The following is a 24,418-nucleotide window of genomic DNA, read 5'->3' on the forward strand; positions in this document are numbered from 1 at the left end:
TAAGTCACCTGCACTAGATGGGCTACACACCAGGGTTCTGAAAGAGGTAGCAGGAGACATTATGGATTAGAACCTGGAATGATTTTGGAGGACTGGAAAATTGAAATGATCACACCATTTTTTAAAAAGGGAGGAAGGGAGAGAGGAAATTATATGTCAGTTAGCCTGACTTCAGTGTTTGAAAAGATGTTGTAGTCTATTATGAAGGATAAGGTTTTCAGGGTACTTGGAGATACATGATAAAATAGGCCAAAGTCAGCATGGTTTCCTTAAGGGGAAATCTTGTCTGACAAATTTGTCGGAATTCTTTGAGGAAATAACAGGCAGGATAGACAAAGAAGAATGAGTGAATGTTGTTTACTTGCATTTTCAAAAGGCCTTTGACAAGGTACCGCACATGAGGTTGCTTAACAAGGTAAGAGTCCATGGTATTACAGGAAAGATACTAGCAGGGATAGAAGATTGTCTGACTGGCAGGAGGCAAATTATGGGAATAATGGGTGCCTTTTCTGGTTGGCTGCCGATGACTCATGGTGTTGTGCAGGGTTCAATGTTGGGACTGTTTATTTTCACATTATACATTAATGATTTGGATGCAAGAATTGTTGGTTTTATGGCCAAGTTTGCAGACCATACAAAAATAAGTGGAGGCGCAGGTAGAGTTGAGGAAGCAAGTTGTCTACAGAAGGATTTAAGACAGATTAGGAGAATGAGCAACAACGTGGGAATGAAATCTAGTGTAGGGAAGTGTATGTTCATGCACTTTGCTAGAAGGAATAGAGGTGTAGACTATTTTCTAAATGGGGAGAACATTAAGAAGTCAGAGATGCAAAGAGATTTGTGAGTCATCAATGCAGGATTCCCTAAAGGTGAACTTGCAGGTGATAAGGAAGGCAAATGCAATGTTAGCATTCATTTTGAGAGGACTAGATTATAAAAAACAAGGATGTAATGCAAACACGAAGAAATCTGCAGATGCTGAAAATTCAAGCAACACACACAAAATGCTGGTGGATGTAGCAGGCCAGGCAGCATCTATAGGGAGAAGTGCTGTCGACGTTTTGGGCCGAGACCCTTCGTCAGGACTAACTGAAAGAAAAGATAGTAAGAGATTTGAAAGTAGGAGGGGGAGGGGAAAATGTGAAATGATAGGAGAAGACCAGAGGGGGTGGGGTGAATCTGAGAGCCGGAAAGGTGATTGGCAAAAGGGATACAGAGCTAGAGAAGGGAAAGGATCATGGGACGGGAGGCCTAGGGAGAAAGAAAGGGGGAGGGGAGCACCAGAGGGAGATGGAGGACAGGCAGAGTGATGGGCAGAAAGAGAGAAAAAAAAGAGGGGGGAAAAATGCTAAATATGTCAGGGATGGGGTAAGAAGGGGAGGAGGGGCATTAACAGAAGTTAGGGAAGTCAATGTTCATGCCATCAGGTTGGAGGCTACCCAGCCGGTATATAAGGTGTTGTTCCTCCAACCTGAGTGTGGCTTCATCTTGACAGTAGAGGAGGCCATAAATAGACATATCAGAATGGGAGTGGGATGTGGAATTGAAACGTGTGGCCACTGGGAGATCCTGCTTTCTCTGGCGGACCAAGCATAGGTGTTCAGCGAAACGGTCTCCCAGTCTGCGTCAGGTCTCACCAATATATAAAAGACCACACCGGGAGCACCGGACACAGTATACCACACCAGCCGACTCACAGGTGAAGTGTCGCCTCACCTGGAAGGACAGACTGGGGCCCTGAATGGTGGTGAGGGAGGAAGAGTAAGGGCAGGTGTAGCATTTGTTCTGCTTGCAAGGATAAGTGCCAGGAGGGAGATCGGTGGGAAGGGATGGGGAGGATGAATGGACAAGGGAGTCAGGTAGGGAGCAATCCCTGCGGAAAGCAGAAAGAGGGAGGGAGGGAAAGATGTGCTTGGTAGTGGGATCCCGTTGGAGGTGGCAGAAGCTACAGAGAATTTCCACCCCACCAGCCTCTGGGTCTATCCCTTTCTCACAATTCCTCCGTCTCCACCACATCTGCTGTCAGGATGAGGCTTTTCATTCCAGGACGAAGGAGATGTCTTCCTTTTTTAAACAAAGGGGCTTCCCTTCTTCCACCATCAACTCTGCTCTCAAACACATCTCTCCCATTTCCCGCACATCTGCCCTCACCCCATCCGCCCACCACCCCAGTTGGGATAGGGTTCCCCTTGTCCTCACCTACCACCCCACCAGCCTCCGTACCCAACATATAATTCTCCGTAACTTCCACCACCTCCAAAGGGATCCCACTACCAAGCGCATCTTTCCCTCCCCTGGGTTTCTGCTTTCCACGGGGATCGCTCCCTACATGACTCCCTTGTCCATTCATACCCCCCATCCCTTCCCACCGATCTCCCTCCTGGCACTTATCCTTGTAAGCGGAACAAGTGCTACACCTGCCCTTATACTTCCTCTCTCACCACCATTCAGAGCCCCAGACAGTCCTTCCAGGTGAGGCGACACTTCACCTGTGAGTCGGCTGGTGTGGTATACTGTGTCAGGTGCTCCCGGTGCAGACTTTTATAAGGCACAGTCTGCCTGTTATCCATCTCCCTCTGGTGCTCCCCTCCCCCTTTCTTTCTCCCTAGGCCTCCCGTCCCATGATCCTTTCCCTTCTCCAGCTCTGTATGCCTTTTGCCAATCACCTTTCCAGCTCTCAGCTTCACCCCACTCCCTCACCGGGTCTTCTCCTATCATTTTGCATTTTTCCCTCCCCCTCCTACTTTCAAATCTCTTACTATCTTTCCTTTTAGTTAGTCCTGACGAAGGGTCTCAGCCCAAAACGTCGACAGCGCTTCTCCCTGTAGATGCTGCCTGGCCTGCTGTGTGCAAGGGTGTAATGCTGAGGCTTTATGAATCATTAGTCAGACTGCACTTGAAGTATTGTGGGCAGTATTGGGGCCCTTATCAAAAAAAGATTAAAGCTTTCATTCTTTGCCGATTAAAGCGATGAGGGAGATTGAAACATCGAGGTGAATGTGGAGAGTGATTGCCAACTGTCTGCCTTCTGATCTCTGGTGAGGTCGCTCTGTTGCCGGAGAGGGGAGCCTGTGTGGCCTCTCACTGTGCCTGGAGGTTGTTACCGAGGTTTTCTGCATTTATGAATATGGATTTGAACTATAGACTTGTTTGTGGCCTGTAGTTATTTTATATTCTGTGTTTTGACTGTTCTTTCTCGGGTTTTTGTGCAGGAAAGGGGTATTTGGAGGTTAATGTCATGTGGCATTTGTGTGGAGGGAAAGGGGAGGGGTCTGAGACTCGATGTCCTTGTTGCATTTTTGTTAGCTTTTTGTTTGGTTAGAGGGTACTTGTGGGCCGATGTTCTTGATGAATTTTGTACAGGTGAGGGGGTAAGGGGTTGAGGGGTTTTTGCGTGGTGGGGGGTGGGTTTGCTGTTTCTCCCTGAGCTGACTTGCGTGGTTTTCCTTCGTTTCATGGCTATCCGGAGAAGATAAATCTTGGAGTTGTATATTGCATACATACTTTGATAAAAAATGGATCATTGAATCTTTGAAAAGATGTGCTGGCATTGGGGAGGGTTCAGAGGTGGTTCAGAAAAATGATCCCAAGATCAAAGGGTTAACATATGAGGAGTGTTTAATAGCTCTGGGCCTGTACTCATTGGAGTTTAGAAGAATGAGAAGGGATCTCATTGAAATCTATCAAATATTGAAAGAATAGAGTAGATGTGGAGAGGCTGTTTGCTATAGTGAAGGAGTCTAGAACCAGCATGCACAGATTTAGAATAGAGGGATGTCCATTTAGAACAGAAGTGAGGAGGAATTTCTTTAGCCAGAGGGCAGTGAATCTGTGGAATTTATTGCCACAGATGGCTGTGCAAGCCAAATCATTGAGTATATTTAAGGCGGAAGTTGACAGATTCTTGATTAATCAGGGTGTCAAAGATTATGGGGAGAAAGCAGGAGAATGCGGTCAGAGAGATAATAAATCAGCCATGATTGAATGATGGAGCAGACTCGATGGGCTAAATGGCCTAATTCTGTTCCTGTGTTTTATCGTCTTATCTCATTCAATAAGGCTAAATATCAAGAATAATGAATAAAATATTCCAGCAATTTCAGTGATTCAGTGTTGATTCCATATGCCAAGACTGCAATCAGCAAGTGGTAGATGAATAGTCCATCACTGAAAGCAGTTCTTAAGTTTCATTGTTAAATAATTTATGTATAGACCATCAGGCTTTGAAATTGTTCAGTGCCATTTCTGACTGTAAAACTCCATTGTAGGTCACCCTAATGCTGACTGTGAAATTGCATTAAGATCAAGAAATTCAGCTGTGTGTTCCAATTACAGCACCGTCATGTTCTCTGAGCAAAGCTGCACTGAAAGTGGCATTGTTCATTCCAGCATACTATATAGATGTATGTAGAACTTCCATAGATGTGTGGTGGAGAGTATATTGACTGGTATATTGAGTTTCTTGTATCTATTGAGATTGCCTACAAGAAAATAAATCTCAGAGTTTGTGGTGAACTACATATACCTGTCTGGACACGCCCCCCCCCCTCCACCCCCCGCCGCTGACTGCTCCTGTGGCTCCTCCCACTGACCCCGGTATAAAGACGATTGGAAGCACAGCCCCTTCCTCAGTCTCCAGGATGTTGTGTGGTGGTCACTTGCTGCTTGTGCTTTCTTCTAGCCAATAAAAGCCTACCTTAACTCACGTCTCAGAGTTATTGATGATGCATCAGAGTTATACATGGTGACATATATGTACTTTGATACTTTGTACTTTGTACTATTGATGTACTCGAAGTTCCCATGATATGTAAAATAGCAGCAATAAGCTTTGAAGCAGTATCCAAAAAGGAAATTCCAGAATGCATAGATTCAGAAAAAAATGTACAAAAACAGAAATACTGTATATTAAAAATAAAGTGAGGTGGTGTCCAAAGATTCAAGGTCCATTTAGGAATCGGATGGCAGAGGAGAAGAAGCTGTTCCTGAATCACTGAGTGTGTGCCTTCAGGCTTCTGTACCTCCTACCTGATGGTAACAGTGAGGGAAGAGCATGCTCTGGGTGCAGAAGGTCCTTAATAATGGACGTTGCTTTTCTGAGACACCGCTCCCTAACCTACTTTGAAGGTTAGTAACCAAAATGGAGCTGACTAGATTTATAACCTTTTGCAGCTTCTTTCGGTCCTGTGCAGTAGCCCCCCCATACCAGACAGTGATGCAGCCTGTCAGAGTGCTCTCCACGGTGCAACTATAGAAGTTTTTGTGTGTATTTGTTGACATGCCAAATCTCTTCTACCTCCTAACTAAGTATAGCCGCTGTCTTGCCTTCTTTATAACTACATCGATATGTTGGGACCAGGTTAGATCCTCAGAGATCTTGACACCCAGAAACTTGAAGCTGCTCACTCTCTCCACTTCTGATCCCTCTATGAGGATTGGTATGTGTTCCTTAATCTTACCTTTCCTGTAGGCCACAATCAGCTCTTTAATCTTACTGATGCTGAGTGCCAGGTTGTTGCTGCGGCACCACTCCACTAGTTGGCATATCTCACTCCTGTATGCCCTCTCATCACCACCTGAGATTCTACCAACAATGGTTGTATCATCAGCAAATTTATAGATGGTATTTGAGCTATGTCTTGCAACACAGTCCTGTGTACATGTTTCACCCTAATGTTACTGCAACATTTACGATACTGCTAGTGAAATATTGTCTGTGAACTTTCATAGGAAATTTAAGGTGGCTGATGATTTAGTCTCTAAGGATTACATTTGCAAGAAATGCAGTCTAAAAATCCTGTACCCAATTATAAACAACACCTGAGCAGGGATTCTGTGAGGAAATCATTCTACAATGGCAGATATATGTGGATAAAAATGATAGGTTTTTTTCCCATTATGATCTACCAACTACTAGTCAAGAGAATCTGCAGATGGCAAAATAATTCATTTTCCTGTTGTTATTTAAGAAAGTAATATTGATTCACACTCAGAGACCCTCTTGCTGCTCTTTCAGAATCAGAATTAGGTTAATAACACTGGTATATGTCATGAAATTTGTTGTTTAACACATTGCAATGCATAATTTTGAAAATATGAATTACAGTAAGTATATTCAGTGCCTATAAAAAGTATTCACACCCACGCACGGAAGTTTTCATGTTTTATTGTTTCACAGCATTGAATCACAGTGGACTTAATGTGCCCATTTTTGACACAGATCAACAGAAAGATACTCATTCATGTCAGTGAAAACAGATTTCTACAAAGTGATCTAAATTAATGACAAATATAAAAAATCAAAATAATCAACTACTTAAGTATTTTATCTCCTTTAACAACACACCAAATCATCAGCGGTGTAGTGAATTGGTTTTAGAAGTCACATAATTAAATAAACTTAAAAATTACTTAAGTTAACAAATTTACAGCTTTATGGGAGAGTGACAAAGAGAAAGCCACTGTTGAAAAAAACTCACTTGAACTCTCGGCTAGCATTTGCCAGAAGGCATGTGGGAGACTGGAAGAAGGTTCTGTTGTCTGATGAAACCAAAATTGAGCTTTTATGCCATCAGACCAAATGCTATATTCGGTATAAGCCAAACACACGGACAGCATCAAAAATGTACTAGCCCTACCATGAAACATGATGGTGGCTGCATCATGCTGTAGGGATGCTTCACTGCAGCAGACCCTGGAAGGCTTGTGAAGGTAGAGGGCAAAATGAATGCAGCAAAATACAGGAAATCTTGGAGGAAAACTTGATGCAGTCTGCAAGAGAACTGTGACTTCAGAGAAGATTTGTTTTTCTGTAAGACTTGTTACCCCCAACCATAAAGCCAAAGCTACACAGGAATGACTTAAAAACAACAAAGTTAATGTCCTGGAGCGGCCAAGTCAGAGTCCAGACCTCAGTCCAATTGAGAATTTTGCCTGGACTTGAGAGGGGCTGTTCACTCTGAATTTTCATGCAATCTAACAGAGCTTGAGTGTTTTATAAGAAAAACTGAGGAAAAATTGCAGTGTCCAGATGTGCAAAACTGAGGGAGACCCACCCATACAGACTCAAGGCTGTAATGGCTGCCAAAGATGCATCTACTAAATTGTGATTTGAAGGAGGTGAGTAATTAAGCAATTATTTTGTGTTTTATATTTATAATTAATTTAGATCACTTTGTCGAGATCAGTTTTCACTTTGACATGAAAGAGTCTGTCTCTGTTGATCAGTTTAAAAAAAAGCCAAATTAAATCCACAGTTCAATGTAGTAAAATAATAAAACATGAAAAGTTCCAAGATAGATACATATTTATATATAGATCTCACACACACACACACACACACACACACACACACACACACACACACACACACACACACACACACACACACACACACACACACACACACACACACACACACACACACACACACACACACACACACATATGTTCTTACTGAGTCTGCTATGTTATCATGCGACCTAGTGTCCAGCACTATAAATGGGTGGGCAGACTGGTCTCATTAGCCTTGCTTTGCAGTCAGCTGAGGAGAACGACCACTCCAATTCCAAACCCAGGTAGATGGGACTCATTTGCCTTGCCAGGCAGACTGTCTAGAAGAAGGAAAACTCCAATACTCAACCTACAGCCTTGCAGTTGCTACTGTCATTGTAGCTAGCTGTGCTTTTGTGGAACGTCCCCCGGCTTAAAGAGTGGAATCGGTCCGATCCTCACTATAAACCTACTCAGTGTAAGTGGGAAGAAAAGTCCTACATTGATGGAGTTTCCTCTTGATCTTCACAAGCAAAAAACAGCCATCATATATATTTAAATTAAGTAAGTAGTACAAAAAAAGTAATGAGGTTGTGTTAAATAGGTCAATGTCCATTCAGAAATATGATGTCAGAGAGGAAGGAGCTGCTCCTGAATCATTGAGTGTGTGTCTTCAGGCTCCTGTATCTCCTTCCTCATGAGAAAAGTGCATGCCCTGGGTGATGGGTCTCCTTAATGATGGATGCTGCTTTTTTGAGGCAATGCTCTTGAAGATCTGGATGGTATAGAGGGTAATGCCCATGGTGGAGCTGACTGGAGTTCACAACTTTTTGCAGCTTCGTTCTATCCTGTGTAGTAGTCCTGCCCCACCCCATACCAGACGGTGATGTAGCCAGTTCAAATGATCTCCACAGTACATCTATAGAAGTTTGTGAGTATCTTTAGTGATATAGCAAATCTCTTGAAAGTCCTAATGAAATATAGCCACTGTCATGCTTTATATGTACCTGCATTATCCGCATCGAATTGTTGACCCCAGGATAGATCCTCAGAGAAGTCAACACCCAGGAACTCATTTTTTCCACTTTTGATCTCTCAACGGGGACTGGTGTGCATTCATTGTCTTACCCTTTCTGAAGTCCACAATCAGTTCCTTGGTCTTACTGACTCTGAGTGAAGGTTGTTGCACGCGACACCACTCAACTAGCTGATAGATCTTGCTCCTATACACTTTCTCATAACCATCTGAAATTCTGCCAACAATAAGATTCAAAGAATGTATAAATTATACAACCTTGACATTTGTTTGCTTACTGGCAGCCACAAAGTAAGGAACCCGAATGAACCAAAAGAACCAATTTTTAAAAAAGACCACCCCCCAGTGCCAACAGAGAGAGAGAGAAAAAACAGCAAACTAATAATGTAAACAATAGAAGCAGCATTCTGAACCAAATTGAATCCTTAGATACAAATCCCTGGAGCAGCCTGGAGTAGGCTCAAAGCCTCTGTATTCAGTTCATCATATTAGTGGGGCAAATCACCACAAAGTTCACACACAAAAAGCACAGCCGCCAGGGGCAGTCAGACAGCCTTAGCACCACGTAGAGGGGAGCCCCCAGACTATCTGTGCTGACATTTAAATTGTTCGAACCTCACACTAGGAACTGAGCCCTGCCCTGGTGAATCACTCCAGACCTAGATTTCACTGTCGGAGAAGCCAGTCTCAAGCTCTCCAAATCAGCTTGATGCCCAGGGAGATCCAACCTCACCCGACACCCTAACTTCCACTCTAATTGGGCTGACATTTAGATTGTTCAAACAGTGGATTGTATCTCGCACTAGGACCCTGGCCTCGTCACAGCGAATCACTCCAGGCCTAAAACATGCCACCCAGCGATTTGCTTCAGACCTGGATTTCTCAACCTCTACAAATTGGCTTGGTACTTCGAACCTCACATCTCTGTCCCATATTCTCCCCTTTGAACCATTCACTCCAACCAACAAGGCTCCAACTCCAAATGTGTCAATTTTGCAGAGCACCAGCAGGGCACATGTCGTGAATTTGCTTTGCCTTTGTTTGCCCCTTCATTGCTTGCAGTGATAGTTTACCACAATTTACTTTTCTTAAAAAGTGTTATTAATAATGTTTTTAATTGAATTCCTTTGCTTTGGTATTGCTAGTAGGCTGTCACAGATCTCCGGTAGCGCTAGCTTAAACCAGAACAGTTGCATTGTCAGAAAATTTGTAGATGGCATTTGAGTTATGCCTAGTCACACAGTCATGGTTCTAGAGAGAGTAGAGCAGTGGGCTAAGTACACAGTCCTGAGGTGCGGCAGTATTGATTGTCAGTGAGGTGGAGATGTTACTTCCAATCAGCTTGACTGTGGTCTTCCAGTGAGGAAATGAAGGATCCAATTGCAGAGGGAAGTACAAAGGCCCTAGATTTAGAACTTTTTGATCAGAACTTTAGGAATAATTGCATTAAACACTGAGCTGTAGTTAATAACCAGCATCCAGTATTAGTGTTTCCCAAGTGACCCAATTCCATGTGAAGAGCCAATGAGATCACATCTGCTGTAAACCTATATGGTGATAAGCAAAATACAGTGGGTCCAGGTTCTTGTTGAGACAACAGTTAATTCTAGCCAAAACCAACCACTCAAAGCACTTCATCACCGTAGATGTGAATGATGCAGGACGATAATCATTAAGGCAGCTCACTCAGCTCTTCATGGGCACTGGTATGATTGTTGCCCTTTTGAAACAGGTGGAAACTTCCAACCTTAGAAATGAAATATTGAAACTGTCTTTGAACACACCTGCCTGTTGGTTGGCACAGGTTTTCAGAGCTCTACCAGGTACTCCGTTACCTTGCAAGGGTTCACCTTTTAGAAAGACAATCTGACGTTGGCCTCCGAGACAGAGATCACAGTGTCACCAGATCATGCAGAGATTCTCATAGCTGTAGTTTTATTCTCCCTTTTAAGTCATACATCAAAAGCATTGAGCTTTTCTGGGTGTAAAACATCACTGCCTTTCATGATGTTAGGTTTTGCTTTGTAAGAAGTAATGGCCTGCAAACGCTGCCAGAGTTGCATCTGATTTTGCCTCCAACCTTGTTTGGAATTGTTCCTTAGCTCTTCGAATTGCCTCCACAAGTCATCGCTTATTTTCTTGTACAGACCAGGGTTGCCAGACTTGAATGTCACAGATCTAGCCCTCAGCAGACTATGAACCTACTCGTTTATCCATGACTTTTGATTTGGGTTTGAGCAGTATGTTCTCATAGACACACACTCATCCGTATAGGTTTTAATAAAGTCAGTGACAACTGTGACACATATTCAGACTCGAGAATGAATCCCGGAATACAGTCCAGTCCACTGACTCAAAGCAGTCCTGTAAGCATTACTGCACCTCCCTTGTCCATACCTTCTTGGTCCTCACTATTGGAGCTGCAATCTTCATTCTCTGTCTCTGCTCAGGAAGGAGAAGTACAAACAAATGATTAGACTTTCCAAAGTGTGGGTATGGGATGACATGGTACGTGCTCTTGATGGTAGTATAACAGCGGTCCAGTGTATTGGCTCCTCTGGTTCCACAAGTCATATGTTGGTAATAATTATTTAGAGATTTTTTTCAAGCTGGCCTGGTTAAAATCCCCCAAAATGATGGGTAAGGCATCAGGGTGCACTGTTTCATGCCTATTTGTTTACCTTGTTCAGTTTGTCTAGAGCCTGTTTGACATTGGCCTGATATGGAACGCACACCGCTACCAGAGGACGGCTGAAATCTCCTGCGGCAGATTAAATAGATGACACAATCGCGAGATGTTCCAGATTGGGCGAATATTTTCTGAATCATTTAATATATTGATGAATAGACAGGGAGACTTTGCTTTTGTTGAAAGGATCATACTTCTAAAGCGGTACCATTTGTTCACCACTGCAGAGTAACAGTTCAGCCTTCGACATGAAAGCCTGAGACAGTAGGTGAATTTACAATTTCTTGGTTCAGAAACAGGAACTCTACTGCGGTAGCAGCTGTATGAGTAGACTGTATGATGGGCATTTGTTATAGCATGGAGAATTCAATTCATCAACATTTATGCAGACACAGACTCTATGCACCGATCTTTGAAAACCAACATCAAATCCTTTGCTTCAGAACCAGAGGTGGTTTTTGATATTGCAACTGCATAGTATTACACAGGAAATGAAAATCCATCAGATCATATGTCACAATGTCCAAACACAGCATCTGTTGGGAGTCCTCCTTTAAAGTTGACAGACGAGCTCATCAGCTTCACTGCACAATATACAATTCCCAGAGGTGCTTACAATTGATGAAGTAGACAAGAAAAAGCAAGATGTTCCACTACAATCTTTAATACCATGTCAACACAAAGGTAAACGGAAGATGATAAAAATGTTACACAAAGTACTGTGGAATTCAGGGGAAGAAATATTTATAAAGGATGATAGTCATGTTAAAAGAAGGCAGGATCATTATATTTGAAGCAAAGAAATGGATGGATATTTAATCTAAGAGAAAAACTAACTACTTACATTGGAAAAAAATACTGGAAATACTCAGCAGGTCAAGCAACATTTGTGGAGGTAGAAATAGAGTTAATATTTCAGGGTGATAAACACTTATCAGGACAGTTCACCAGTTCTAATGAAAGATCATTGACCTACAACATTAATTCTGCTTCTACCTGACCAAGAGATTCTGCCTGACCGTCCGAGGATTCGTATCATTTTCTATCTGAATTCAGATTACCAGCATCCATTTTGATTTTTCATGGATGTCCAATAATCAGTCTTCATTAAAGTTATCAGCTTCATCCTTTGCTTTGTCATCCCAATAAATTTTGAGTATGATAATAAACTCCTTTTTCAACAAATTCACTTCAGTGCCTTTCTAGCCAGGAACCTTTCCTCAACATGTGGACCCTTTCTCCTGCCTTCAAAATTCCTTATCCACCTGGACCTCTGAACTCTTAGTCTTTCTAGAACTGTTCATCATACTTTAAATAGTAATACTTTATGAATTTAAATACTCCATTATTCTTAATCCTTCTAGACTAGTCCTCTCTGAACCTGCAGAAGTCTGCTCACTAAGGACCAGCCTTGCATAGTTATGCATCTGGTAACAAGAATGACACTGCTGTAGTTTTGCTAATTTATCTCTATGCCCTTGAGGTTAAACATCTACTATTATCAATATTATGGTTCGCTGGTATTTGAGAAGATCATACTAATGTTTGGTCTGAAAGAGACAATCTCAGTTTGTCTTATTATTATTTAACAGAATATGTAAAGAACTTATGAAGTAAAGTATGGATAATTAGACAAAATTGATGCAAATTTATCAAATAATTTATGATAACTGAGTATCTCCTGTCTGTGTTGCAAGTCATTATGATTCCTTTCCAGTAGGTGATTATAGATGACTAATCAATGTTTCCATAAGCTTAACTTCTAAAACTGATGTTAGTGTTGTCATATTCACTGAGTCAGACGCTCTGACTTTAAGATGAAAATATGAATACAGATGACATTTCAATCAAAAAATAGTAAGTCAATATTGAGAATGTCTTTTTCAGATCAAATATTAGCATGGTTTTCTCAAATCAAAGGGAACATTCAAGGAAGAACAGAGAAATTACCTTGGTTATACAAGTAAGATGCTGCCCTGGCCTGCTGAGTTTCTCCAGCATTTTGTATGTGTTGCTTGGATTTCCAGCAACTGTAGATTTTCTCATCTTTGTACCTTGATTATATAATGATTTTTTTTTTTGTTCATGAGATGTGGAAACGTCAGCATTTATTGTCCACCCTTTCTTGCTATTAAACTAAAAGGACAGTAAACAGTTAAACACATTGATGAGTCTAGAGTCATATATAGGCGAAGGCGAGTAGACTTTCTTCCCTTTTCTATAGCAAGATTTTGAACTGTGTGAATGAAGGCAAAGTTTGGTATCTAAGATTATGTATTTCATTTTGTTTAATATTTCCATAATGCCATATAAGGAAAAGGTCAGAAGTATTGAGGTAGTACAAGACCACACACAGAATGTTGGTGGAACACAGTAGGCCAGGCAGCATCTATAGGAAGAAGCGCTGTCAATGTTTCCGGCCGAGACCCTTCGCCAATCCTGACGAAGGGTCTCAGCCTGAAACGTCGACAGCGCTTCTTCCTATAGACGCTGCCTGGCCTGCTGCGTTCCACCAGCATTTTGTGTGTGTTGTTTGAATTTCCAGCATCTGCAGATTTCCTCATGTTTGCTAGTACAAGACCATGGTTGGTTTGGTACTTTAATGATTTTGAATGGTTAGTCTCCAACCAAAATTATCTGCCAACTTCTCTCTCTTTTATGCTTTCTGTGTTAGCTTTTCATTCCTATGTTCTGGACATGGGCATCACTGTTAAGACCAGTACTTATTGTCCACCTCTTGTTATTTGTGAAGGTGAGAAATTCCAACCTTGACTGTCTGCAACCTATCTGCTAGTTGGATGGAAGTTCCAGAATTAAGACATGCAGATAAAGAAGGAATGGTGCCCAATTGACTAAGGTTTGATGCACTTGTCCATCTGACTAATAGATGTCACAGGTCTGGGAGATGTTACTAAACAAACTTTGTTAATTTGCTACCATACACCTAGTAATGTACATATTGCAACCACTGTACGTAGATTGTGAATGGTGTTTACCTATATGCTGGTAGATGTGACAGCCTACAGTGCTGCTTGTTGCATTCAAACATATGGGGAGTATTCCTTCACATTTCCTTATTATGTCTTGTAAATATGGAAAGGCATGAAATTAGCTCTGTCTCTGACATGCTCTTTCAGCTATATTATTTATGTGGCCAGTTCATTTGATATAGTGACCAACAGTGATCCTTAAAATGTTGATAGTGATTTTACAAAAGTTTAGTTATAGAAACTCAAAAGTAGGTAGCCACTTCCTTGCTACTATCAGCGATGCCTAGACATATGGGACTGGACTACTTCATTATCCAAAGAAATACAATTGGTGTTGATTACCAAACAATAGTAGGCAAGCAGCACCTGAAGAACTTCACTCCTGATCCCCATAACTTCAGAATTTGTTAACATCTCCATTAAGTTCTGCATTCCATGTTATCTCCTTGCCTTTGATAAATTTTCAGCGTACTAAGGAATTAAATAAAGAAGGGCCTTTGATCTATTTGCCTACTATTTTTATCAAATGCTTTATTAGAAATCTCATCTCAATCATGTTGTATCAGAATAAAACTGTCCCCTCTTTGACATTGACTTCATCTTTATCTGTGAAGTTTATAAAATGTAAAAGTACAAGGAAATTGTAGTTTTAGATGACTTAAGTTATTAGTCGTTTTAATTTTAACTAGTCTCTTGCGTGTCCCATTTACGTACTTGAAAGCATTTATTAAACCACTTAAACAGCTGTGCTTTACTGGATAATTGGTATTTTTTGAAAATGATAGTATTACTCCTATATTTTACCAAAGCTATCTAGCCTGACTATTTCCTTTATGAAAGTTATGGCTAGATCTACTAGATAGAACAAGATACTTAAGTAAATGCCTTTCAGAAATATAATTGGAACCAGCATAATTTAAATTGCTGTAAGTTGAATTCAAAAATCTGCCACTGATAATTAATCAGAATCCACAAGATAATTGTACTTGAATTGGAAGGGCTCTCAAACGGCAAGCATGAACAATATGATAAAATCCATAACAGCTGCATCAGTTTAATCTAGAATATGAGCTTCATTTGCATAAAATTATGGTTTTCATGCCCTGATACATCTAATAATGACAAAGCTACATTAAATCTTCAATAAGATAAAAAAGATACTTGATTTTTAATAATAATTTGACGTAGTAAAATTTTGACAATCACAATATTCAGTATACTGTTTAAGAATCATGGCGTTATGCCAAGACTAATTGATGTTGGAGGGAAAAAAGAGAAAGTTTGACAAGATAGGAGTTATATTGGTGCTTAACTGATCACTGCGCATTTTAAGTCTTTTGCCATATGAAAAACAATTTTCAGTAGATTACAAGGTCTACAATAATTACTTCAATGTTTCAATTTGTTTAAAGAGGCTAGATTAACAATATTTGCAACTCCAGTCATTAGAAATAATATGATTTATTTGCCCATTTATTTGATCGATTAGATTGTGGTGGATTTGTGAAGCCAGGTTGTTGAAGTACATTGGATTCAAATCTGATTGTGCAAGAAATAATACAGTGATTTCTGTACATTTGGATTCTGGTTAGGGGGGAAAAGGTTAGGTTCAATTGAAGAGTTACTAAAATAAACTCAATAAAACTTGAATGCGGGATTTAACTGCTCCTTTGAAATCTCCACAGAAATGGAGGAAGCACCTGCCTCAACAATCTGCTCCAATGGTAATTGGCTAACAGATCATGAAACAGCTCCTACATCAATCAACAGCATATGTTGTGCCAGAGTAATAGACTTAATAAACTCTTTTTTAATCATCTCAGGGGTCAATTTAGAAAATGCTCATTTTGAAGAGAACCCCTTTTCCCTAAGGGCTACTAAAGTCTGGTCAGATAATTCAAATTCCTGTGCCCAATCACCAATATTAAATTCCTGTTGGCCCTCAGCCATCTTATCAGGACAGTGCAGTAAAGAAATAATAACAATCATTTAATTACTCAAGTCATTTTTTTGCTATTAAATTGCGGTATAGATCTGGGGACTTGGGTTTCACTCTAATAGCTGTAAAACAGTCTTTTATAATGTGTACAATGCATAGGAAGCAGATTTTTTAAAGCTATGGTTTTGCTCCAGAACAGTCCACAAGGGCTCACATCACCTATGTGAATGCATATGTACAGAAAGAGCTTCAATCACACATATTCAAAGTCTTTGAGTCAGCAAGCATAATTTGCCATATTCCCAAAGTCAAAATTTTAAAAAATCCACACATTTAAGAAGGTAAAAGTAACAGAGGATCAGGTAGTCTGTGCAACAAACAATTACACAAGCAATTGTACCCAAATTGCTCCAGATTACTAAGATAGTACTCTATATGATTTACTGAAGTGGGACTTACCAAAGCTTGAAATCCAAGTACTCACGTAAGTATCCAAAAATTGCAAGAACTTACTTTTCTTTTAATTTCACATTTGTTGGCAACTTACAAATTTCAAACAAAATGTTGTATTTTGAAACATTTTAAATTCTTCCTCTAGAATTCTAAGCAACAAGTTGTAGAAATAACTAGGTGAAATTTTTAAGTCATTCAGAAAGCCATTGAACCCAAACAGGTTGATTTGAGTTTTCTTCTAAATGTGATTTTCAGTTAAATGCTGATTGAACTTTGATGGGCTGTATGTTTATTAGTATTAGTGCCCTTCTCATATGAATACAAATGATTTCTAATTATTTTTCTTTCAGAAAATAAGTCAGGACAGGGAAAAGGTACATTTGAAAATGAAACAAGAAGTTTTTATTTGCATTGCTTTTTACAAAGTAAGTGGCTAATAATATTTACACTAGTTACTTTATGGATATTTATCTGGCAGAAGAAAGAATAAAATCAAGAAGTAAATGGGCTAGGCACTTGATAATAAGTGAGGTGACTTGGACTGGTATTGCAAGGATCATCACTGAGGTCTTCTCATTCAGTCTTGAGCCCATTTTTAATCCATTAAGGTGAATAGATGGGGAATTATAAATTAATGAGGATGAATACAGAAACAAGTCATTAACAATTCATTGTTTAATCAAATTTGTCTCATTTTAATAATTTTCTAAGTAAATTTTCACTTGTGATTTAAAAAATGCTGCAATGTATGTGGAAGTGTACCAAAACCTGCACTGAGAGAAGCAATATACTTCCTCTGATTGCTGCACCATAGGAAGTTGTGATTGCTACTGTAGGAAGTGCAGAGGAAATTCACCTAGTTATTGCCTGTTGCACAGTACAGCAATAAGGAGAGACTTGATAATCTAGGCTTGCTCTTTTTGAAGCGGAGTACTCAGTGGGTTGACCCAATTGAACTAACAAATTTATGAGGGGAATAAACTGGTAAGATAATGAAAATTATTTTCTCTTAGCAGAGTTTCCTGTAATCAAAAGGCATCAGTCAATGTAAGATGTAGGAGGATTAAAAGTGATCTGAGGAAGAATTGTTCTTACACCAAGAGAACAGTTGAAATTTGCAATGCACTTTAAAAGAGATGATGATGGAAGATATTCTGACAGTAGAAAAGTAAGTGAGCCTTTGAAATGTCATGTTGTAAAAGGCTCTGGTATGAGAGTTGGAAATGGGATTAGGGAAAATAGGTACTTGATGGCTTGTGCAGAAAAAGTTCATTGCACGTTCTTGTTCTGTTCTGTATGTATCTATAGCTCTAAAGAATATAAGAAGCAGAAGTGGGCTGTTTGGGACTTCAGAATTCTATCAAAATTTCTGTTTTGAATGAATTCGTTAACTGAGCCTCCTGACCTAAGGTAGAGATTTCCAAGATTAACAACCTTGATTCCTTTAATGGTGTACTCCTTACTCTGAAACTTGACTTCTGGTTCTAGACTACTCATTGAGAAAAAATACCTTCTCTGCGTCCACCCTGTAAGAATTTTTCGTTTCAATGAGAGCATTCTCTTTCCTTTATATAGGTTTTATGTACAAAATTTCCTTCTAATAGTTGTCATGCCAGGAGCCAGTTAAGTGAGTTTTCACTCCACTACCTCATGCATTTTTAGATAAGTGACCAAAGCTGTATGCAATACTCCATCTTAGGTATATTGAGACCCAAGTAATTGCAGTGTGACTACTTTCTTTCAACACTAAAATACACTCATAACAAAGGCCAACAAACTATTTTTCTTGTTAACTATTTGCTCCACTTGCATGTCTGATTTCAGTGATCTGTGTATCCGAGTGCCTTTGTCACTTTAAACAGCAATATTACTCACAATGTTAAAAAAGAATCTGCTTTTTCCCTTGTGCAAGAGTTGATAACTTCCCATTTTTTTACATGTACGGATGGCATGGGGTTCAAAGTCCAGAGGCAGGCGTTGTAAGATGACAAGTATTAATTTCTAAGTTTTATTAGATCTTTGCACATTTTAAATTTAAAGAGCCATGTTGGAAAATAACACTAGTTTTACAGTAATTCTGACTGACACTATTGCCAATGGCCTCAATCAGAATTCCTGTGAAATTAGGGTTAATTTGGAATTCTGTGCATTTACTGTGTAAAGAGGTAGTCCAGAACCTGTGGCCAGCTCATTCCAACACTGGATTCCTCAGGAAGTCTGTTCTTGTGTCTACTTGTGCTCAGGTTTTGCTGAATAATTTGAATTCTCTAGCATTATTTGAATCCTACAACAGATCAATGCCTTTGCAGGATTTGACAAGCAGTGATTTCAAAAGGGTGGTGTCAGATGAAGGATTGGGGAACTCACATCCACAGTGATGAAATGGTTTGAGAGGTTGGTCATGACAAGACTCTACTCCTGCCTCAGCAAGGACCTGAACCCACTGCAATTTGCCTATCGCCACAGTAGGTCAACAGCAGACTAAATCTCAATGGCTCTCCATACGGCTTTAGATCACCTGGACAACACAAACACCTATGTCAGGATACAGTTTATCAACTATAGCTCAGCATTTAATACCATCATTCCCACAATCCTGATTGAAAAGTTGTAACACCTGGGCCTCTGTACCTCTCTCTGAAATTGGATCCTCGACTTCCTAATCAAAAGACCACAATCTACGCGGATTGGTGATAACATATCCACCTCGCTGACGATCAATACTGGTGCACCTCAGGTGTGTGTGTTTAGCCCACTGCTCTACTCTCTATATACACATGACTGTGTGGCTAGGCATAGCTCAAATACCATTTATAAATTTGCTGATGTTACAACCATTGTTGGTAGTATCTTAGGTGGTGGCGAGAGAGCATACGAGAGTGAGATATGCCAACAAGTGGAGTGGTGCCACAGCAACAACTTGGCACTCAATGTCATTAAGTCGAAAGAGCTGATTGTGGCCTTCAGGAAGGGTAAGATGAAGGAACACATACCAATCCTCATAGAGGGATCAGAAGTGGAGAGAGTGAGCAATTTAAAGTTCCTGGGTGTCAAGATCTCAGAGGATCTAACCTGGTCCCAACATATCGATGTAGTAATAAAGTAGGCAAGACAGTGGCCATACTTTATTAGGAGTTTGAAGAGATTTGGCATGTCAACAAAAACACTCAAAAACTTCTATAGTTGTACCATGGAGAGCATTCTGACAGGCTGCATCACTGGGGGGTACTGGCCTACAAAGTACCCAGGACATCTTTAGGGAGCGGTGTCTCAGAAAGGCAGCGTCCATTATTAAGGACCTCCAGTATGCATGGCATGCCCTTTTCTAACTGTTATCATCAGGTAGGAGGTACAGAAGCCTGAAGGCACACACACAGCGATTCAGGAACAGCTTCTTCCCCTCTGCTATCTGATTCCTAAATGGACACTGCCTCACTTTTTTAATATACAGTATTTCTGTTTTTGCACATTTTTAAAAATCTATTCAATATATGCATACTGTAATTGGTTTACTTGTTTATTTATTATTATAATTTTATTTATTGTTATTTTTTCTCTACTAGATTATGTATTGCATTGAATTGCTGCTGCTAAGTTAACAAATTTCATATCACATGCGGGTGATAATAAACCTGATTCTGATTAAGTTATCCTTCTTAAATTGATTTGCTTTAGTTCAATCTTTTTAATTATTGATGTGTTTTATTTTATTTAATACTTTCTCACGACATAGAAGGAGGTAATTTGATTTATTATGTCCTCACCACCCAGGGCATGCCCTCTTCCTTTTACTACCATCGGGGATGAGGCACCCACACTAAACATCTTGGGAATAGTTTCTTCCCCTATGCCATCAAATTCTGAAAGGTCCATGACCCATGAACAGGACCTCACTATTTCTCTTTTGCACTATTAGTACTGTATATATTTATTTATTTATTTATTGTAACTTACAGTGATTCTTGTGTCTTGCACTGCACTGCTGACACAAAAGAACAAATCTCATGATAATGACAATAATAAACCTGATTCTGATTCTACATTGGAGAGCAAGCCCATCAGTTTAATTCTCCTCTTATTTCTTTCCAGCCTATTGTATCTCACATGACCATCAATTGGTTGATGGGTGTCAACTATCCTCATCTTAAAAAAATCATTACAATGCCCAACAATGTTCCGCTTTCAACAATGACCTTCCAAATAAGATCAGAAACAGTGATACATGTTCCACTTGCAAACAGTGAAGCAGTCTATACCTGCAAGGCTGAGACAAGATGCCACTGAAATGCCAGGCAATGATAATCTCCAGTTAGAAGAGTCCAACTACCAGTAACAGTCTCAGATTATTCTTTTATCCTCAATGCCTTTGGATTTACTTTAATGTTACTTACCAGAAACATTTTGTGACCCCTCTTTACCTTTCTAATTTATTATTAAAGCACCAACCTACAATTTTATAGTCTTATCAGGCTTTTCTTGATTCTTTACAACTGTTCTATCTTTTTCTTCTCCCTTTAGTTCACCCTCAATATCCCTCAGCATCCAGGATTCCTTGTACTTGTTACCTTTGGCTTTCTGTCTTACCAGGTTGGCCCAAACACATTTTTCCTTTGAATGCTTCTCACTGTGCAGATGTAGATATATTGTGATATAAACGCTCCCAGTCTATCCTTTTCAGGACCTGTCCTATTTTAAAGAAATCTACCTTCTCCCTGTTTAAGGTCTCTATTCCTTGTCTATTCCCTTCGTATTAAACCCCTATTTTTAATCACATCTCCCTGTTCCCTGTTCCTCCATCTCTTGATGACTATTTGGTTGAATGTAATATACCCCAAGCAAAATGCAGCCCCATTTTTGTTCCTAATCTCTATTCATATGTCCTCATTTGAGGAGCCTTCTCAAATATCCTCCCTCAATGTTGAAGTAATGCATTTTTTGACTATCAATGCAATGTCACTACCTCTTTTTCATCCTCTTCTGTCTCACCCTGTGACACTAAGTTGCTAATCTTGCCCATCTATCAATCATGTCTAAGTGATGGCAAGAACATCGTAGTCCCATATGTTAATTAAGGCTTTGAATTCATCTACCTTTCTAGTTAGACTCCTTACATTAAAAATGGATGCAATTTAGCTTTGTACTTCTCTTGTGTGCCTTTACTTGCCTACTAGAGTTATGAATATTTTCTCCTCTAGGTGACACTACCTTCCCATCTGAAATACAGTGAGACCCATTCCCCTTCCAACTCAGTTTAAACCTTCTCTAAAACCATTAGCAAACCATCCCATTTTAGGTGCAACCTGTCTCTTTTGTACAGGCCACCTTCCCCAGAAATGGTCCCAATGATCTAGGAATCCAAAGCCCACCCCTCTGTGCCTCATTTTCAGCCATGTATTCAGTTGACATCTGTTCTATCCACTGGATCATGGCATGGAAGCAATCCAGATATGGCAGCCTTTCTGATAAGTTGACTGTAACTCTTCTATTTCCTTTCTTCTAACAAGTTTTCAATCAAATTTGTTATTCCCACTTCCCCAAAGTCTCCAACTGTGACTCCATAATTCAATTTTCCTTGGTCTATCTTAATACTCTTTCTGAAAAACCACATACCTCATTTCTGAAAGATTTCCTTTGCCTTTGACCTATCATTGACTCATAAGCCTTCCATTATGTTTGACCCTCATCAAGTTTGCCAAAGACAAGTTTCTCTTCTGAAATGCATGTGGCTGTTTCAAATTAATACCTCAACATCTTTAACAATTGTTTAATGTGCATTCAGACTTGGAATTGCTGTAATTCATGAATCAAACTCATGGATTTTTACTCTATCCAACCTGTGGAAGTATCAAATGACTAACATGTCATTGCTTGCAGAATATATTGCTTTACAATACTATCGCAGGTAGACTATTGAATTAACAATTTTACTTTGACGACAGCTTAGGCTAATAGAAATATTTATGAATGACCATCTTCTCTCTACACTTTGCCATAAAATCATGCAATGCTTAATCAGCAAAGTGAAAACATATTAATATTTCCTTATTAACATCGCTATGTAATACAATGGCAACTATAATTTTAATGAATGTCATGTTTATGTTGACTGGAATAAAACTGCCAATTGACTTTAAGTTGTTAATTTACATTCTTCTGTTTATAAAATTATATTTCGTTGCTTGCAATTGTTAGAAAAATATGCAACGGGGCACACATCAGATGAACAGTTAGGACTACTTTTGTAATGAAGATCAAAAGTATGTACCATGTATATGGTACAATTTAAAAATAAGTTTCAGCACAAAATCATTATCAAAAAACTAGTGAGCAGATCTTCTATACTAGATGAAATATAAAAGGTTGCATTCCCATGTTGTGCCTTCCACATGCTTGGTGCTCCACAGGTATACCTTAAAGGGCTTTGAGCTTACAGGTCAAAATAAGAGTTTTGTGATGGTCGTTTTAAAAGATGGACAGAGTCTTGAAGAATAATGCTGTGTTGTCTGTTGAAAGCATATTTCATCTCAATCAACATGTAAAAGTACAATTATCCATAACCAAAGCTTGCTTCACAGCTGTAAAGTTCAGCTGTAATGATCCCTGCACATTGCACTTGCACATCAATTCTGATAATCATAATCACGGTCGTTAAGCCGAATGTTCATTACTGTCAGGATGCTGCTGACAGCAGTTTCAATCATCAGCTGCATTGGGCAGCCAGTCAGTTACACCCATGTTTCTGCACCCAGAGATTTGCAACATTAAATCCATGATCAGTTCTACTTCCTACTCTATTTTAGAACTATTGAGGAAGAAAGGTTGCCTTAATGTTCTACATTATGTACTAAGATAATTTTCTACTGATTTGTTTTTATGTTCTTTTCCTCGGTGAGTAGTTAACTGAAAATTTTCAATATGCAATGTTTCACTGTTCTAGGACCTCATATGGAAACATACTATTGAGATAACATTGTTCTTAAAATATAACTTCTCCTCAACCTGAAATTTGAGATGAAGCAGCCAACTTTGTGCCTGCATAATTTAATCATCAGTGACTCTGGCCTCTACTAAATGCTCTCAGTTCTTGATATTCATAGCAAGGAATGAATAAGATGACATCAAGTTTTATAGCTATATCAAATAAAATACAAAGAAACCAGTCCTATTAATAAAATCATTTAGAAATGCAAGAATTGTAAGCAGCTTGCAGCATTGTAAAATGATGGTTACTAACTAAATTAAGTTTAAATGAAACAAATTGTGGTTAAAAGAAGTTTCTAACACATTGTAATATAATTTACCGCTAATATTAGCAAAGTATTTTAATGTAATTTTGCTTTTAAATGTATTTATTTAATCTTGCTAAACAAATAATTATCACAATCAGTCTGAATTTTCAAATAAATTAAATGTTGTAATTCTACCAAATACTTCATGATTTTCCACTGTACTATCCTGCCTCACAACTTCTCATTCACATCATTCAGTCTGAAGATTTCTTTAACTCATGTAGCCATAGGAATAAATTTTACAAATTACAGCATTTTAATGATGCTCATCCATTGCTTTCATTTATAAAGATTCCAAGTAGCTTGTGAATTGTACAAATGCAGTGGACTAAGAGCATCAATGAAGCAAAATACTTTGCTGAACCTTTGCTGTATTGTGTAAGATTAAATACCGAGCTGCTTAACAACCATGATGTGTAATGGTAACAGTGCCAAATTACATATATCAGGTTTATATTCTCCTTTCTGTTAGTTTTTAATCAGAAAAAGCAGGTGCAAGTAAATTAGTTGACAGATAATATCATCAAGTAGATTTTATGCAAGGATCAAACACAAAATTCTCAATTTGTAAAACCTCTTTACCCATTTCTCCAGTGTAATAAAGGGTGATTGTAAGTTAAAAGTTACGTTCATCATACATTCCTGAAATATTTTCTATCAGAATCAAAATCGGGGTTATTATCACTGCCGTGTGTAATGAAATTTATTAACTTTATGAAATTTGTCAGGAACCTAATTTTCCTTTTGGCT

The 24,418-nt window shown here is 39.2% G+C and overlaps 1 protein-coding gene across 2 annotated transcripts in view; it reads right to left on the reverse strand.

Moving 5' to 3' along the window:
* Nucleotides 1–24,418, reverse strand: part of spata17 (spermatogenesis associated 17) — a 267,057-nt gene that overhangs the window by 112,714 nt on the left and 129,925 nt on the right. The gene's annotated exons all lie outside the window — the stretch shown is intronic.

Source organism: Hemitrygon akajei, chromosome 7, assembly GCF_048418815.1.
Source record: "Hemitrygon akajei chromosome 7, sHemAka1.3, whole genome shotgun sequence".
In the NCBI taxonomy this organism is placed as follows: domain Eukaryota; kingdom Metazoa; phylum Chordata; class Chondrichthyes; order Myliobatiformes; family Dasyatidae; genus Hemitrygon; species Hemitrygon akajei.